This window comes from Carya illinoinensis, chromosome 3 (assembly GCF_018687715.1).
Source record: "Carya illinoinensis cultivar Pawnee chromosome 3, C.illinoinensisPawnee_v1, whole genome shotgun sequence".
Taxonomy (NCBI): domain Eukaryota; kingdom Viridiplantae; phylum Streptophyta; class Magnoliopsida; order Fagales; family Juglandaceae; genus Carya; species Carya illinoinensis.
The window spans coordinates 34,138,335-34,156,457 of record NC_056754.1 but is presented as its reverse complement, the minus strand read 5'-3'; positions in this window follow the sequence as shown (position 1 = coordinate 34,156,457).

Below are 18,123 nucleotides of genomic sequence, written 5' to 3'. Positions count from 1 at the left end.
GAACGAAATAGAAGTCAGGTGGGTGGGTGGCAATCCGTCAGATTCTATTACCGAGCTAGGCAGGTTAATGTGGAGTGTGAGTAGTGGGATTTCTCTTGCGAAAATATTGCGAAATGCGTGGGCTAGGGGCCGATTTGTCGCAATGCACATGTCGGGGCAGCTAGGTGCCGATTTGCGTTGACTCGGTCATTTACCTGCTTTTCCTTCAATTGACTTGTCTTGGATGAAGAACAATCTTCTAATTCAACCCAAGAATGATGACAAGCAGCAATAAAAGCCACAAGGTTTAGGGGAAAAAGGTGAGAAGGAATATTAAAAGTGAAATGAAGCACAAAACATGGTTTAGAGATGAGTAATCAAGTGTGTGTTGATTGTTGACCTTTAACTCTAGCTAGAAGCTTAAACAGGGCTAGATGTGAACCTTGGGAGCTTTTAACACGTCTTGGTCTTCACGGAAGCAATGGTAAGCTGTATGTGGGCTTCAATTGAAAGAATGAGATAAAAGACGGGGTTTCTTGTTGCTAATTCATCAGATGCTAGAACTGAAATTGGGGGGTGAATGTCCAGTCTAAATAGTGAAGTTTACAATGAGGAAATGCCAAAAAGGCATGGGCATGGCGCCGATTTGTTGTAATGCACACATGAAGGAGCATCGAGTTGGCGATTTGCGGTGACTTCGGTGTTTACATGGCTTTGTTTCAATTAACATGTCTTGGATCAATACTAATCTTCTAATTAAATCTCAGAATGATGGAAAACAACGATAAAACAATAAGGTCAAGATAAAAAGGGTGAGAAAGAATATTAAAAGAGAAATTAATATCAAAATATGGTCTAGAGATAAATAATCGTGTGGAAGTTGATTATTGCCCTTAACTCAAGTCATAAGCTTAACCGTGGCTGGATGAGAACCTTGGGAGATTGTTACGCTTCTTGGGCTTGACCGAAACCAATGGTAAGGTGTATGTGGCCTTCAATTTTAAGAACGAAATAGAAGACAGGTGGGTGGGTGGCAATCCGTCGGATTCTATTACCGAGCTAGGCAGGTTAATGTGGAGTGTGAGTAGTGGGATTTCTCTTGCGAAAATATTGCGAAATGCGTGGGCTAGGGGCCGATTTGTCGCAATGCACATGTCGGGGCAGCTAGGTGCCGATTTGCGTTCACTCGGTCATTTACCTGCTTTTCCTTCAATTGACTTGTCTTGGATGAAGAACAATCTTCTAATTCAACCCAAGAATGATGACAAGCAGCAATAAAAGCCACAAGGTTTAGGGGAAAAAGGTGAGAAGGAATATTAAAAGTGAAATGTAGCACAAAACGTGGTTTAGAGATGAATAATCAAGTGTGTGTTGATTGTTGACCTTTAACTCTAGCTAGAAGCTTAAACAGGGCAAGATGTGAACCTTGGGAGCTTTTAACACGTCTTGGTCTTCACGGAACCAATGCTAAGCTGTATGTGGGCTTCAACTGAAAGAATGAGATAAAAGACGGGGTTTCTTGCTGCTAATTCATCAGATGCTAGAACTGAACTTGGGGGGGGGAATGTGCGGTGTAAATAGTGAAGTTTCCACTGAGGAAATGTATAAAAGGCATGGGCATGACGCCGATTTGTTGCAATGCACACATGAAGGTGCACCGAGGTGGCGATTTGCGGTGACTTGGGCGTTTACATGGCTTTGTTTCAATTAACATGTCTTGGATCAATACTAATCTTCTAATTAAATCTCAGAATGATGGAAAACAACGATAAAACAATAAGGTCAAGATAAAAAGGGTGAGAAAGAATATTAAAAGAGAAATTAATATCAAAATATGGTCTAGAGATAAATAATCGTGTGGAAGTCGATTATTGCCCTTATCTCAAGTCATAAGCTTAACCGTGGCTGGATGGGAACCTTGGGAGATTGTTACGCTTCTTGGGCTTGACCGAAACCAATGGTAAGGTGTATGTGGCCTTCAATTTTAAGAACGAAATAGAAGACAGGTGGGTGGGTGGCAATGCGTCGGATTCTATTACCGAGCTAGGCAGGTTAATGTGGAGTGTGAGTAGTTGGATTTCTCTTGCGAAAATATTGCGAAATGCGTGGGCTAGGGGCCGATTTGTCACAATGCACATGTAGGGGCAGCTAGGTGCCGATTTGCATTGACTCGGTCATTTACCTGCTTTTCCTTCATTTGACATGTCTTGGATGAAGAACAATCTTCTAATTCAACCCAAGAATGATGACAAACAGCAATAAAAGCCCCAAGGTTTAGGCAAAAAAGGTGAGAAGGAATATTAAAAGTGAAATTAAGCACAAAACATGGTTTAGAGATGAATAATCAAGTGTGTGTTGATTGTTGACCTTTAACTCTAGCTGGAAGCTTAAACATGGCTAGATGTGAACCTTGGGGGCTTGTTACACGTCTTGGGCTTGACGGAAACCAATGGTAACCTGTATGTGGGCTTCAACTGAAAGAATGAGATAAAAGACTGGGTTTCTTGCTGCTAATTCATCAGATGCTAGAACTGAACTTGGGGGGGGAATGTGCGGTGTAAATAGTGAAGTTTCCACAGAGGAAATGTATAAAAGGCATGGGCATGATGCCCATTTGTTGCAATGCACACATGAAGGTGCACCGAGGTGGCGATTTGCGGTGACTTGGGCGTTTACATGGCCTTGTTTCAATTAACATGTCTTGGATCAATACTAATCTGCTAATTAAATCTCAGAATGATGGAAAACAACGATAAAACAATAAGGTCAAGATAAAAAGGGTGAGAAAGAATATTAAAAGAGAAATTAATATCAAAATATGGTCTAGAGATAAATAATCGTGTGGAAGTTGATTATTGCCCTTAACTCAAGTCATAAGCTTAACCGTGGCTGGATGGGAACCTTGGGAGATTGTTACGCTTCTTGGGCTTGACCGAAACCAATGGTAAGGTGTATGTGGCCTTCAATTTTAAGAACGAAATAGAAGACAGGTGGGTGGGTGGCAATCCGTCGGATTCTATTACCGAGCTAGGCAGGTTAAAGTGGAGTGTGAGTAGTGGGATTTCTCTTGCGAAAATATTGCAAAATGCGTGGGCTAGGGGCCGATTTGTCGCAATGCACATGTAGGGGCAGCTAGGTGCCGATTTGCGTTGACTTGGTCATTTACCTGCCTTTCCTTCAATTGACATGTCTTGGATGAAGAACAATCTTCTAATTCAACCCAAGAACGATGACAAGCAGCAATAAAAGCCACAAGGTTTAGGCGAAAAAGGTGAGAAGGAATATTAAAAGTGAAATGAAGCACAAAACATGGTTTAGAGATGTATAATCAAGTGTGTGTTGATTGTTGACCTTTAACTCTAGCTGGAAGCTTAAACATGGCTAGATGTGAACCTTGGGGGCTTGTTACACGTCTTGGGCTTGAGGGAAACCAGTGGTAAGCTGTATGTGGGCTTTAACTGAAAGAATGAGATAAAAGACTGGGTTTCTTGCTGCTAATTCATCAGATGCTTGAACTGAACTTGGGGGGGGAATGTGCGGTGTAAATAGTGAAGTTTCCACTGAGGAAATGTATAAAAGGCATGGGCATGACGCCGATTTGTTGCAATGCACACATGAAGGTGCACCGAGGTGGCGATTTGCGGTGACTTGGGCGTTTACATGGCTTTGTTTCAATTAACATGTCTTGGATCAATACTAATCTTCTAATTAAATCTCAGAATGATGGAAAACAAGGATAAAACAATAAGGTCAAGATAAAAAGGGTGAGAAAGAATATTAAAAGAGAAATTAATATCAAAATATGGTCTAGAGATAAATAATCGTGTGGAAGTCGATTATTGCCCTTAACTCAAGTCATAAGCTTAACTGTGGCTGGATGGGAACCTTGGGAGATTGTTACGCTTCTTGGGCTTGACCGAAACCAATGGTAAGGTGTATGTGGCCTTCAATTTTAAGAACGAAATAGAAGACAGGTGGGTGGGTGGCAATCCGTCGGATTCTATTACCGAGCTAGGCAGGTTAAAGTGGAGTGTGAGTAGTGGGATTTCTCTTGCGAAAATATTGCAAAATGCGTGGGCTAGGGGCCGATTTGTCGCAGTGCACATGTAGGGGCAGCTAGGTGCCGATTTGCGTTGACTTGGTCATTTACCTGGCTTTCCTTCAATTGACATGTCTTGGATGAAGAACAATCTTCTAATTCAACCCAAGAATGATGACAAGCAGCAATAAAAGCCACAAGGTTTAGGCGAAAAAGGTGAGAAGGAATATTAAAAGTGAAATGAAGCACAAAACATGGTTTAGAGATGTATAATCAAGTGTGTGTTGATTGTTGACCTTTAACTCTAGCTGGAAGCTTAAACGTGGCTAGATGTGAACCTTGGGGGCTTGTTACACGTCTTGGGCTTGACGGAAACCAATGGTAAGCTGTATGTGGGCTTCAACTGAAAGAATGAGATAAAAGACTGGGTTTCTTGCTGCTAATTCATCAGATGCTTGAACTGAACTTGGGGGCGGAATGTGCGGTGTAAATAGTGAAGTTTCCAGTGAGGAAATGCCTAAAAGGCATGGGCATGGCGACGATTTGTTGTCATGCACAAATGAAGGAGCATCGAGGTGGCGATTTGCGGTGACTTCGGTGTTTACATGGCTTTGTTTCAATTAACATGTTTTGGATCAAAATTAATCTTCTAATTAAATCTTAGAATGAAGGAAAACAACAATGAAATCAACAAGATCAAGATAAAAAGGGTGAGAAAGAATATTAAAAGATAAATTATTATCAAAATATGGTGTAGAGGTAAACAATCCTGTGGAAGTTGATTATTGCCCTTAACGGAAGTCATAAGCTTAACCGTGGCTAGATGGGAACCTTGGGAGATTGTTACGCTTCTTGGGCTTGACCGAAACCAATGGTATGGTGTATGTGGCCTTCAATTTTAAGAACGAAATAGAAGACAGGTGGGTGGGTGGCAATCCGTCGGATTCTATTGCCGAGCTAGGCAGGTTAATGTGGAGTGTGAGTAGTGGGATTTCTCTTGCGAAAATATTGCGAAATGCGTGGGCTAGGGGCCGATTTGTCGCAATGCACATGTAGGGGCAGCTAGGTGCCGATTTGCATTGACTCGGTCATTTACCTGCTTTTCCTTCAATTGACATGTCTTGGATGAAGAACAATCTTCTAATTCAACCCAAGAATGATGACAAACAGCAATAAAAGCCCCAAGGTTTAGGCAAAAAAGGTGAGAAGGAATATTAAAAGTGAAATTAAGCACAAAACATGGTTTAGAGATGAATAATCAAGTGTGTGTTGATTGTTGACCTTTAACTCTAGCTGGAAGCTTAAACATGGCTAGATGTGAACCTTGGGGGCTTGTTACACGTCTTGGGCTTGACGGAAACCAATGGTAACCTGTATGTGGGCTTCAACTGAAAGAATGAGATAAAAGACTGGGTTTCTTGCTGCTAATTCATCAGATGCTAGAACTGAACTTGGGGGGGGAATGTGCGGTGTAAATAGTGAAGTTTCCACAGAGGAAATGTATAAAAGGCATGGGCATGACGCCCATTTGTTGCAATGCACACATGAAGGTGCACCGAGGTGGCGATTTGCGGTGACTTGGGCGTTTACATGGCCTTGTTTCAATTAACATGTCTTGGATCAATACTAATCTGCTAATTAAATCTCAGAATGATGGAAAACAACGATAAAACAATAAGGTCAAGATAAAAAGGGTGAGAAAGAATATTAAAAGAGAAATTAATATCAAAATATGGTCTAGAGATAAATAATCGTGTGGAAGTTGATTATTGCCCTTAACTCAAGTCATAAGCTTAACCGTGGCTGGATGGGAACCTTGGGAGATTGTTACGCTTCTTGGGCTTGACCGAAACCAATGGTAAGGTGTATGTGGCCTTCAATTTTAAGAACGAAATAGAAGACAGGTGGGTGGGTGGCAATCCGTCGGATTCTATTACCGAGCTAGGCAGGTTAAAGTGGAGTGTGAGTAGTGGGATTTCTCTTGCGAAAATATTGCAAAATGCGTGGGCTAGGGGCCGATTTGTCGCAATGCACATGTAGGGGCAGCTAGGTGCCGATTTGCGTTGACTTGGTCATTTACCTGCCTTTCCTTCAATTGACATGTCTTGGATGAAGAACAATCTTCTAATTTAACCCAAGAACGATGACAAGCAGCAATAAAAGCCACAAGGTTTAGGCGAAAAAGGTGAGAAGGAATATTAAAAGTGAAATGAAGCACAAAACATGGTTTAGAGATGTATAATCAAGTGTGTGTTGATTGTTGACCTTTAACTCTAGCTGGAAGCTTAAACATGGCTAGATGTGAACCTTGGGGGCTTGTTACACGTCTTGGGCTTGACGGAAACCAATGGTAAGCTGTATGTGGGCTTCAACTGAAAGAATGAGATAAAAGACTGGGTTTCTTGCTGCTAATTCATCAGATGCTTGAACTGAACTTGGGGGGGGAATGTGCGGTGTAAATAGTGAAGTTTCCACTGAGGAAATGCCTAAAAGGCGTGGGCATGGCGCCGATTTGTTGTCATGCACAAATGAAGGAGCATCGAGGTGGCGATTTGCGGTGACTTCGGTGTTTACATGGCTTTGTTTCAATTAACATGTTTTGGATCAAAACTAATCTTCTAATTAAATCTTAGAATGAAGGAAAACAACAATGAAATCAACAAGGTCAAGATAAAAAGGGTGAGAAAGAATATTAAAAGATAAATTATTATCAAAATATGGTGTAGAGGTAAACAATCGTGTGGAAGTGGATTATTGCCCTTAACTGAAGTCATAACCTTAACCGTGGCTAGATGGGAACCTTGGGAGATTGTTACGCTTCTTGGGCTTGACCGAAACCAATGGTAAGGTGTATGTGGCCTTCAATTTTAAGAACGAAATAGAAGTCAGGTGGGTGGGTGGCAATCCGTCAGATTCTATTACCGAGCTAGGCAGGTTAATGTGGAGTGTGAGTAGTGGGATTTCTCTTGCGAAAATATTGCGAAATGCGTGGGCTAGGGGCCGATTTGTCGCAATGCACATGTCGGGGCAGCTAGGTGCCGATTTGCGTTGACTCGGTCATTTACCTGCTTTTCCTTCAATTGACTTGTCTTGGATGAAGAACAATCTTCTAATTCAACCCAAGAATGATGACAAGCAGCAATAAAAGCCACAAGGTTTAGGGGAAAAAGGTGAGAAGGAATATTAAAAGTGAAATGAAGCACAAAACATGGTTTAGAGATGAGTAATCAAGTGTGTGTTGATTGTTGACCTTTAACTCTAGCTAGAAGCTTAAACAGGGCTAGATGTGAACCTTGGGAGCTTTTAACACGTCTTGGTCTTCACGGAAGCAATGGTAAGCTGTATGTGGGCTTCAATTGAAAGAATGAGATAAAAGACGGGGTTTCTTGTTGCTAATTCATCAGATGCTAGAACTGAAATTGGGGGGTGAATGTCCAGTCTAAATAGTGAAGTTTACAATGAGGAAATGCCAAAAAGGCATGGGCATGGCGCCGATTTGTTGTAATGCACACATGAAGGAGCATCGAGTTGGCGATTTGCGGTGACTTCGGTGTTTACATGGCTTTCTTTCAATTAACATGTCTTGGATCAATACTAATCTTCTAATTAAATCTCAGAATGATGGAAAACAACGATAAAACAATAAGGTCAAGATAAAAAGGGTGAGAAAGAATATTAAAAGAGAAATTAATATCAAAATATGGTCTAGAGATAAATAATCGTGTGGAAGTTGATTATTGCCCTTAACTCAAGTCATAAGCTTAACCGTGGCTGGATGAGAACCTTGGGAGATTGTTACGCTTCTTGGGCTTGACCGAAACCAATGGTAAGGTGTATGTGGCCTTCAATTTTAAGAACGAAATAGAAGACAGGTGGGTGGGTGGCAATCCGTCGGATTCTATTACCGAGCTAGGCAGGTTAATGTGGAGTGTGAGTAGTGGGATTTCTCTTGCGAAAATATTGCGAAATGCGTGGGCTAGGGGCCGATTTGTCGCAATGCACATGTCGGGGCAGCTAGGTGCCGATTTGCGTTCACTCGGTCATTTACCTGCTTTTCCTTCAATTGACTTGTCTTGGATGAAGAACAATCTTCTAATTCAACCCAAGAATGATGACAAGCAGCAATAAAAGCCACAAGGTTTAGGGGAAAAAGGTGAGAAGGAATATTAAAAGTGAAATGTAGCACAAAACGTGGTTTAGAGATGAATAATCAAGTGTGTGTTGATTGTTGACCTTTAACTCTAGCTAGAAGCTTAAACAGGGCAAGATGTGAACCTTGGGAGCTTTTAACACGTCTTGGTCTTCACGGAACCAATGCTAAGCTGTATGTGGGCTTCAACTGAAAGAATGAGATAAAAGACGGGGTTTCTTGCTGCTAATTCATCAGATGCTAGAACTGAACTTGGGGGGGGGAATGTGCGGTGTAAATAGTGAAGTTTCCACTGAGGAAATGTATAAAAGGCATGGGCATGACGCCGATTTGTTGCAATGCACACATGAAGGTGCACCGAGGTGGCGATTTGCGGTGACTTGGGCGTTTACATGGCTTTGTTTCAATTAACATGTCTTGGATCAATACTAATCTTCTAATTAAATCTCAGAATGATGGAAAACAACGATAAAACAATAAGGTCAAGATAAAAAGGGTGAGAAAGAATATTAAAAGAGAAATTAATATCAAAATATGGTCTAGAGATAAATAATCGTGTGGAAGTCGATTATTGCCCTTAACTCAAGTCATAAGCTTAACCGTGGCTGGATGGGAACCTTGGGAGATTGTTACGCTTCTTGGGCTTGACCGAAACCAATGGTAAGGTGTATGTGGCCTTCAATTTTAAGAACGAAATAGAAGACAGGTGGGTGGGTGGCAATGCGTCGGATTCTATTACCGAGCTAGGCAGGTTAATGTGGAGTGTGAGTAGTTGGATTTCTCTTGCGAAAATATTGCGAAATGCGTGGGCTAGGGGCCGATTTGTCACAATGCACATGTAGGGGCAGCTAGGTGCCGATTTGCATTGACTCGGTCATTTACCTGCTTTTCCTTCATTTGACATGTCTTGGATGAAGAACAATCTTCTAATTCAACCCAAGAATGATGACAAACAGCAATAAAAGCCCCAAGGTTTAGGCAAAAAAGGTGAGAAGGAATATTAAAAGTGAAATTAAGCACAAAACATGGTTTAGAGATGAATAATCAAGTGTGTGTTGATTGTTGACCTTTAACTCTAGCTGGAAGCTTAAACATGGCTAGATGTGAACCTTGGGGGCTTGTTACACGTCTTGGGCTTGACGGAAACCAATGGTAACCTGTATGTGGGCTTCAACTGAAAGAATGAGATAAAAGACTGGGTTTCTTGCTGCTAATTCATCAGATGCTAGAACTGAACTTGGGGGGGGAATGTGCGGTGTAAATAGTGAAGTTTCCACAGAGGAAATGTATAAAAGGCATGGGCATGATGCCCATTTGTTGCAATGCACACATGAAGGTGCACCGAGGTGGCGATTTGCGGTGACTTGGGCGTTTACATGGCCTTGTTTCAATTAACATGTCTTGGATCAATACTAATCTGCTAATTAAATCTCAGAATGATGGAAAACAACGATAAAACAATAAGGTCAAGATAAAAAGGGTGAGAAAGAATATTAAAAGAGAAATTAATATCAAAATATGGTCTAGAGATAAATAATCGTGTGGAAGTTGATTATTGCCCTTAACTCAAGTCATAAGCTTAACCGTGGCTGGATGGGAACCTTGGGAGATTGTTACGCTTCTTGGGCTTGACCGAAACCAATGGTAAGGTGTATGTGGCCTTCAATTTTAAGAACGAAATAGAAGACAGGTGGGTGGGTGGCAATCCGTCGGATTCTATTACCGAGCTAGGCAGGTTAAAGTGGAGTGTGAGTAGTGGGATTTCTCTTGCGAAAATATTGCAAAATGCGTGGGCTAGGGGCCGATTTGTCGCAATGCACATGTAGGGGCAGCTAGGTGCCGATTTGCGTTGACTTGGTCATTTACCTGCCTTTCCTTCAATTGACATGTCTTGGATGAAGAACAATCTTCTAATTCAACCCAAGAACGATGACAAGCAGCAATAAAAGCCACAAGGTTTAGGCGAAAAAGGTGAGAAGGAATATTAAAAGTGAAATGAAGCACAAAACATGGTTTAGAGATGTATAATCAAGTGTGTGTTGATTGTTGACCTTTAACTCTAGCTGGAAGCTTAAACATGGCTAGATGTGAACCTTGGGGGCTTGTTACACGTCTTGGGCTTGAGGGAAACCAGTGGTAAGCTGTATGTGGGCTTTAACTGAAAGAATGAGATAAAAGACTGGGTTTCTTGCTGCTAATTCATCAGATGCTTGAACTGAACTTGGGGGGGGAATGTGCGGTGTAAATAGTGAAGTTTCCACTGAGGAAATGTATAAAAGGCATGGGCATGACGCCGATTTGTTGCAATGCACACATGAAGGTGCACCGAGGTGGCGATTTGCGGTGACTTGGGCGTTTACATGGCTTTGTTTCAATTAACATGTCTTGGATCAATACTAATCTTCTAATTAAATCTCAGAATGATGGAAAACAACGATAAAACAATAAGGTCAAGATAAAAAGGGTGAGAAAGAATATTAAAAGAGAAATTAATATCAAAATATGGTCTAGAGATAAATAATCGTGTGGAAGTCGATTATTGCCCTTAACTCAAGTCATAAGTTTAACCGTGGCTGGATGGGAACCTTGGGAGATTGTTACGCTTCTTGGGCTTGACCGAAACCAATGGTAAGGTGTATGTGGCCTTCAATTTTAAGAACGAAATAGAAGACAGGTGGGTGGGTGGCAATCCGTCGGATTCTATTACCGAGCTAGGCAGTTTAAAGTGGAGTGTGAGTAGTGGGATTTCTCTTGCGAAAATATTGCAAAATGCGTGGGCTAGGGGCCGATTTGTCGCAGTGCACATGTAGGGGCAGCTAGGTGCCGATTTGCGTTGACTTGGTCATTTACCTGGCTTTCCTTCAATTGACATGTCTTGGATGAAGAACAATCTTCTAATTCAACCCAAGAATGATGACAAGCAGCAATAAAAGCCACAAGGTTTAGGCGAAAAAGGTGAGAAGGAATATTAAAAGTGAAATGAAGCACAAAACATGGTTTAGAGATGTATAATCAAGTGTGTGTTGATTGTTGACCTTTAACTCTAGCTGGAAGCTTAAACGTGGCTAGATGTGAACCTTGGGGGCTTGTTACACGTCTTGGGCTTGACGGAAACCAATGGTAAGCTGTATGTGGGCTTCAACTGAAAGAATGAGATAAAAGACTGGGTTTCTTGCTGCTAATTCATCAGATGCTTGAACTGAACTTGGGGGCGGAATGTGCGGTGTAAATAGTGAAGTTTCCAGTGAGGAAATGCCTAAAAGGCATGGGCATGGCGACGATTTGTTGTCATGCACAAATGAAGGAGCATCGAGGTGGCGATTTGCGGTGACTTCGGTGTTTACATGGCTTGGTTTCAATTAACATGTCTTGGATCAAAACTAATCTTCTAATTAAATCTTAGAATGAAGGAAAACAACAATGAAATCAATAAGGTCAAGATAAAAAGGGTGAGAAAGAATATTAAAAGAGAAATTAATATCAAAATATGGTCTAGAGATAAATAATCGTGTGGAAGTCGATTATTGCCCTTAACTCAAGTCATAAGCTTAAATGTGGCTAGATGCGAACCTTGGGAGATTGTTACGCTTCTTGGGCTTGACCGAAACCAATGGTAAGGTGTATGTGGCCTTCAATTTTAAGAACGAAATAGAAGACAGGTGGGTGGGTGGCAATGCGTCGGATTCTATTACCGAGCTAGGCAGGTTAATGTGGAGTGTGAGTAGTTGGATTTCTCTTGCGAAAATATTGCGAAATGCGTGGGCTAGGGGCCGATTTGTCACAATGCACATGTAGGGGCAGCTAGGTGCCGATTTGCATTGACTCGGTCATTTACCTGCTTTTCCTTCATTTGACATGTCTTGGATGAAGAACAATCTTCTAATTCAACCCAAGAATGATGACAAACAGCAATAAAAGCCCCAAGGTTTAGGCAAAAAAGGTGAGAAGGAATATTAAAAGTGAAATTAAGCACAAAACATGGTTTAGAGATGAATAATCAAGTGTGTGTTGATTGTTGACCTTTAACTCTAGCTGGAAGCTTAAACATGGCTAGATGTGAACCTTGGGGGCTTGTTACACGTCTTGGGCTTGACGGAAACCAATGGTAACCTGTATGTGGGCTTCAACTGAAAGAATGAGATAAAAGACTGGGTTTCTTGCTGCTAATTCATCAGATGCTTGAACTGAACTTGGGGGGGGAATGTGCGGTGTAAATAGTGATGTTTCCACAGAGGAAATGTATAAAAGGCATGGGCATGACGCCCATTTGTTGCAATGCACACATGAAGGTGCACCGAGGTGGCGATTTGCGGTGACTTGGGCCTTTACATGGCCTTGTTTCAATTAACATGTCTTGGATCAATACTAATCTGCTAATTAAATCTCAGAATGATGGAAAACAACGATAAAACAATAAGGTCAAGATAAAAAGGGTGAGAAAGAATATTAAAAGAGAAATTAATATCAAAATATGGTCTAGAGATAAATAATCGTGTGGAAGTTGATTATTGCCCTTAACTCAAGTCATAAGCTTAACCGTGGCTGGATGGGAACCTTGGGAGATTGTTACGCTTCTTGGGCTTGACCGAAACCAATGGTAAGGTGTATGTGGCCTTCAATTTTAAGAACGAAATAGAAGACAGGTGGGTGGGTGGCAATCTGTCGGATTCTATTACCGAGCTAGGCAGGTTAAAGTGGAGTGTGAGTAGTGGGATTTCTCTTGCGAAAATATTGCAAAATGCGTGGGCTAGGGGCCGATTTGTCGCAATGCACATGTAGGGGCAGCTAGGTGCCGATTTGCGTTGACTTGGTCATTTACCTGCCTTTCCTTCAATTGACATGTCTTGGATGAAGAACAATCTTCTAATTCAACCCAAGAACGATGACAAGCAGCAATAAAAGCCACAAGGTTTAGGCGAAAAAGGTGAGAAGGAATATTAAAAGTGAAATGAAGCACAAAACATGGTTTAGAGATGTATAATCAAGTGTGTGTTGATTGTTGACCTTTAACTCTAGCTGGAAGCTTAAACATGGCTAGATGTGAACCTTGGGGGCTTGTTACACGTCTTGGGCTTGAGGGAAACCAGTGGTAAGCTGTATGTGGGCTTCAACTGAAAGAATGAGATAAAAGACTGGGTTTCTTGCTGCTAATTCATCAGATGCTTGAACTGAACTTGGGGGGGGAATGTGCGGTGTAAATAGTGAAGTTTCCACTGAGGAAATGTATAAAAGGCATGGGCATGACGCCGATTTGTTGCAATGCACACATGAAGGTGCACCGAGGTGGCGATTTGCGGTGACTTGGGCGTTTACATGGCTTTGTTTCAATTAACATGTCTTGGATCAATACTAATCTTCTAATTAAATCTCAGAATGATGGAAAACAACGATAAAACAATAAGGTCAAGATAAAAAGGGTGAGAAAGAATATTAAAAGAGAAATTAATATCAAAATATGGTCTAGAGATAAATAATCGTGTGGAAGTCGATTATTGCCCTTAACTCAAGTCATAAGCTTAACCGTGGCTGGATGGGAACCTTGGGAGATTGTTACGCTTCTTGGGCTTGACCGAAACCAATGGTAAGGTGTATGTGGCCTTCAATTTTAAGAACGAAATAGAAGACAGGTGGGTGGGTGGCAATCCGTCGGATTCTATTACCGAGCTAGGCAGGTTAAAGTGGAGTGTGAGTAGTGGGATTTCTCTTGCGAAAATTTTGCAAAATGCGTGGGCTAGGGGCCGATTTGTCGCAGTGCACATGTAGGGGCAGCTAGGTGCCGATTTGCGTTGACTTGGTCATTTACCTGGCTTTCCTTCAATTGACATGTCTTGGATGAAGAACAATCTTCTAATTCAACCCAAGAATGATGACAAGCAGCAATAAAAGCCACAAGGTTTAGGCGAAAAAGGTGAGAAGGAATATTAAAAGTGAAATGAAGCACAAAACATGGTTTAGAGATGTATAATCAAGTGTGTGTTGATTGTTGACCTTTAACTCTAGCTAGAAGCTTAAACAGGGCTAGATGTGAACCTTGGGGGCTTTTAACACGTCTTGGTCTTCACGGAACCAATGGTAAGCTGTATGTGGGCTTCAACTGAAAGAATGAGATAAAAGACGGGGTTTCTTGCTGCTAATTCATCAGATGCTAGAACTGAACTTGGGGGGTGAATGTCCAGTCTAAATAGTGAAGTTTCCAATGAGGAAATGCCTAAAAGGCATGGGCATGGCGTCGATTTGTTGTAATGCACACATGAAGGAGCATTGACCGGTGCAAAACTGCAAGTGCACAGTATCGTAGTTTTATAGTAAAGTAATAAGAAGAGTATCGTCCTCAGGGATTGGTACCTTACTCTTGCCAAATACCAAAATTATACTAATCTCAATTTTATCTAGAGGAATCGCTAAGGTTTTTTTTGTTGCAAATAAAACTAGATCAACTCAAAGAGAAATAAGCAAAGAAAATAAAACTGATGTTTGAAGATCAAATTCAATAGGGAAGAAAACTTCTAGGAAATCGATTTCACCTAATTCGTCACTATGCTTTCCTCATCCAGCTAACTTAATTTAATTCTCTTTTATTTATTAGCAAATCTCTAATTCATCCAAAAGCCTCTTTCGATAGTCAATTGGAAGTGATTCTATTTTATCAATTCACACAAGAGTATGCAAATTCAATAATCAAGAACGCAATAAGACCAATGATTTAATCACTACATAGGTTCATACAAGTCTTTCGATCTCTATACTTACCTATGCTGAAATATCCAAGATCTACCCTATGACTCCCTCTTTCGATAGCAAATCACAAGATTACTTATCATCTAATCAATGGCCAGTTAATTAGAAGCAATAAATTCAGAATAAATCAGATAAACAAAGAGAGAATTGCATTAAATTAGCATAGACAATCAAACATAGTTCGGAAATAGGTTACATCGTTTTCCTAGAAAGAAGAAAATTTAGCTCATGCTAGAATTGGAATTCAACATAAACGAATTCACCATAATTGTTCTGAGAAGATGGGAAGAAGAAAATAAACACTGAAAAATCCTCCTTGCAGCCTCAACTCGTTGTCAAAAGCTCAAGGGAACGATTCAACGCTTTTCTCTCGTCCGTGCTCGTGTATGATTCCAACGTACGTGCAATAATTGGAATCTCGTCTCCAAAACAGATTAATTGAATCCCTCTAACTGTGTTTTTCTCTCCCAAGAAGTGTTCTCCAGTCAAAACTCGCGGCTCTTAAGTGAAGAATGGCCTTTTATATGGTCCCACGGCGGAAAACCTAAAATCTGTCAAAATACGATGTTCGCTCGAGCGGGGTGTCGAGCGCGCGTCGAGCGTTCGACTCTGCCTGATTTCGCTCGAGCGTCCTATCGAGCGCACATCGAGCGTTCGACTCTGCCTGATTTTTCTCGAGCGGCCAATGTCTCCGCTCGAGCGATCTTCGTTTTTCAGCAACCTGCTCGAGCTCCCTGTCGAGCGGCAGTCGAGCGTTTGAATCTGCCTGAATTCGCTCGAGCGGCCAAAAGCCTCCGCTCGAGCGAACTTGTAAAATCTGCAATATGAAATTTTACAAGTCATCAAATACCCCCAAACTTACAACTTTGTTTGTCCTCAAACAAAAAGAAAAACAAATGATAGTTTAGGCAATATCTACTCGACCCCAAAGAGAAGTATCATCACTCACCAAGCTTTTATGAATTTAGATTTCATCTCTAGTATCTTACTCTTTTAACATCAAAGATAGCAAGAAAATCAATCAAAAATTTTGCAATTTGTCAAGCAAGAGTTAGGCGTTTACTTCAACCTAAAGCTAAGACCTTAAGTGTGTGTGTGATATAGTCAATTTAACCTCAAACCACCTGCAAACTCAGATAAAAGTAGAACAATCAAAATCAGAAGAATTCTCCTAAAACTTAACCCCATCAGTCCAATTTTCAGAAATCCTCTCCACTAATGTAGTCAACACCAAAATCAAAGATCAAAAGGTCTTTATTAAGGTTGTAATGATAGGCCACAGGGTGAGGGTTAAGAAAGAACTGGATATGGGAAATTAAATCAAACTGGGAAAATACTTAGTGAAAAAAACATTAAAAGAGAAATTCACATGATTCAAATCATAGCTCTTTCTTGGCAGTATGCTCATACTTGTGGCCTTATTATTGCTGTAATCACTGATGTAATACCAACACTTCCCTTGACAAAATTTGAGGTAATTCACATTCCGCTTGGCGACTTCTTTTTCTTTTCTTTTCTTTTTCTTTTTCTTTTTTCTTTTCTTTTTCTCTTTTCTTTTTTCTTTTCTTTTTTTTTTCTTTTCTTTTTTTTTTTTTTTTCAATCACTTCCTTTCTTCTTCTTCTTTTTCTTTGATCAAACAGAGCAAACATAATACGTTTCATCATGTAACCAATTTTCTCTTTTAAATGTAACTCTCCACCAAAGTATTTTCTCAAACTATCAACGGTAGATTCATTGTTTTTCAGGCTTAGAGCGGGCATGGTTTATGTAGTTTAAAGAATCAATAAAGGCTCATGAAGGCTCAAGGGGGTTGACTATGGAAACACACCATGTAATGATGGCATGACATTTAGGACGGCTGGGAAAGCTTTTTGGTTATGCCAAAGAAATGCCTAGATCATTTCTCTAATATTTGGTCTCGACTAGGATTTCGCCTCAAGGACCCATCAACGGATTCTAGAGCAAAGCAAAATCGAACCTCCCTCTTTCAATTAATTCAACTTCTTCTCTTCATAAGCAAAATGGAATAAGAGAAAAACGACTATGTGCTCAATTGTGTTCAAGGTCAAAGATTTAAACCAAAGTACCCACAAAACTTCACTTGACATAAAAGAAATTTTTGAAAATTTTTCTCAAAACCATCTTCAATCACAAATTTCAGAGTCATAGAGAATTCAATCTTACTCCAATGCATGCTTGGTAAGAGAATCAAACAACCCATCAACAACCCAAAACTTAGAAAACAAGAGGATCAAATGATTATAGGAGTTTACACCCCCAAACTTAAACTAAGCAATGTCCTCATTGTGATGCAAAAGTAAAAAGGATTGAAGAAATAAAGGAACTTCCCTGGTTTCATGGTGAACCTTCCGAGGTTTAAAAATTTTCCAGCTCTTTATTCTTGCTAAATAAACCTGCATCAAAAACCAATTTATTAAAACTTAAATAAATAAAGATGATAAAATAAATGAAAGAAATAAAGATAGATCTATGGGTTGCCTCCCATAAGCGCTTGTTTTAAAGTCTACAGCCAGACTTTTCAATGATCATCAATTAGGATCTCCAAGAGGAATAAATGCATAGTTCCTCTCCATTTGCTCTCCATAGTAGTGCTTCAATCTCTGACCATTAACTCTGAAAATATTCCCAGTCTTGTCCTTCAAATCTACTGCTCCAAAAGAGAAAACTTCATGAATTGTATAAGGACCCGTCCATCTTGATTTCAACTTTCCTGAAAAGAGTTTGAGTCGTGAATTGAAGAGTAAAACTTGTTGTCCTGGAGCAAACTCTCGCCTAAGAATCTGTTTGTCATGCCACTTCTTCGTCCTTTCTTTATAGATCTTTGCATTTTCATATGCATCATTTCGGAACTCTTCCATCTCATTCAATTGAAGAAGTCGCTTTTCACCTGCTGCCTTCAAATCAAAGTTAAACTTTTTCACAACCCAATAAGCTCTATGCTCCAACTCTACAGGAAGATGACATGCCTTTCCAAACACTAATCGGTATGGAGACATCCCGATAGGTGTTTTAAAAGCTGTACGGTATGCCCACAAAGCATCATCAAGCTTCTTCGCCCAATCCTTTCTATTGATTTTGACCGTCTTCTCAAGGATGTTCTTGATCTCTCTATTTGAAATTTCAGCTTGACCATTAGTTTGAGGATGGTAAGCAAGTGCTATCTTGTGCTTTACACCATATTTAGACAGTAGATTC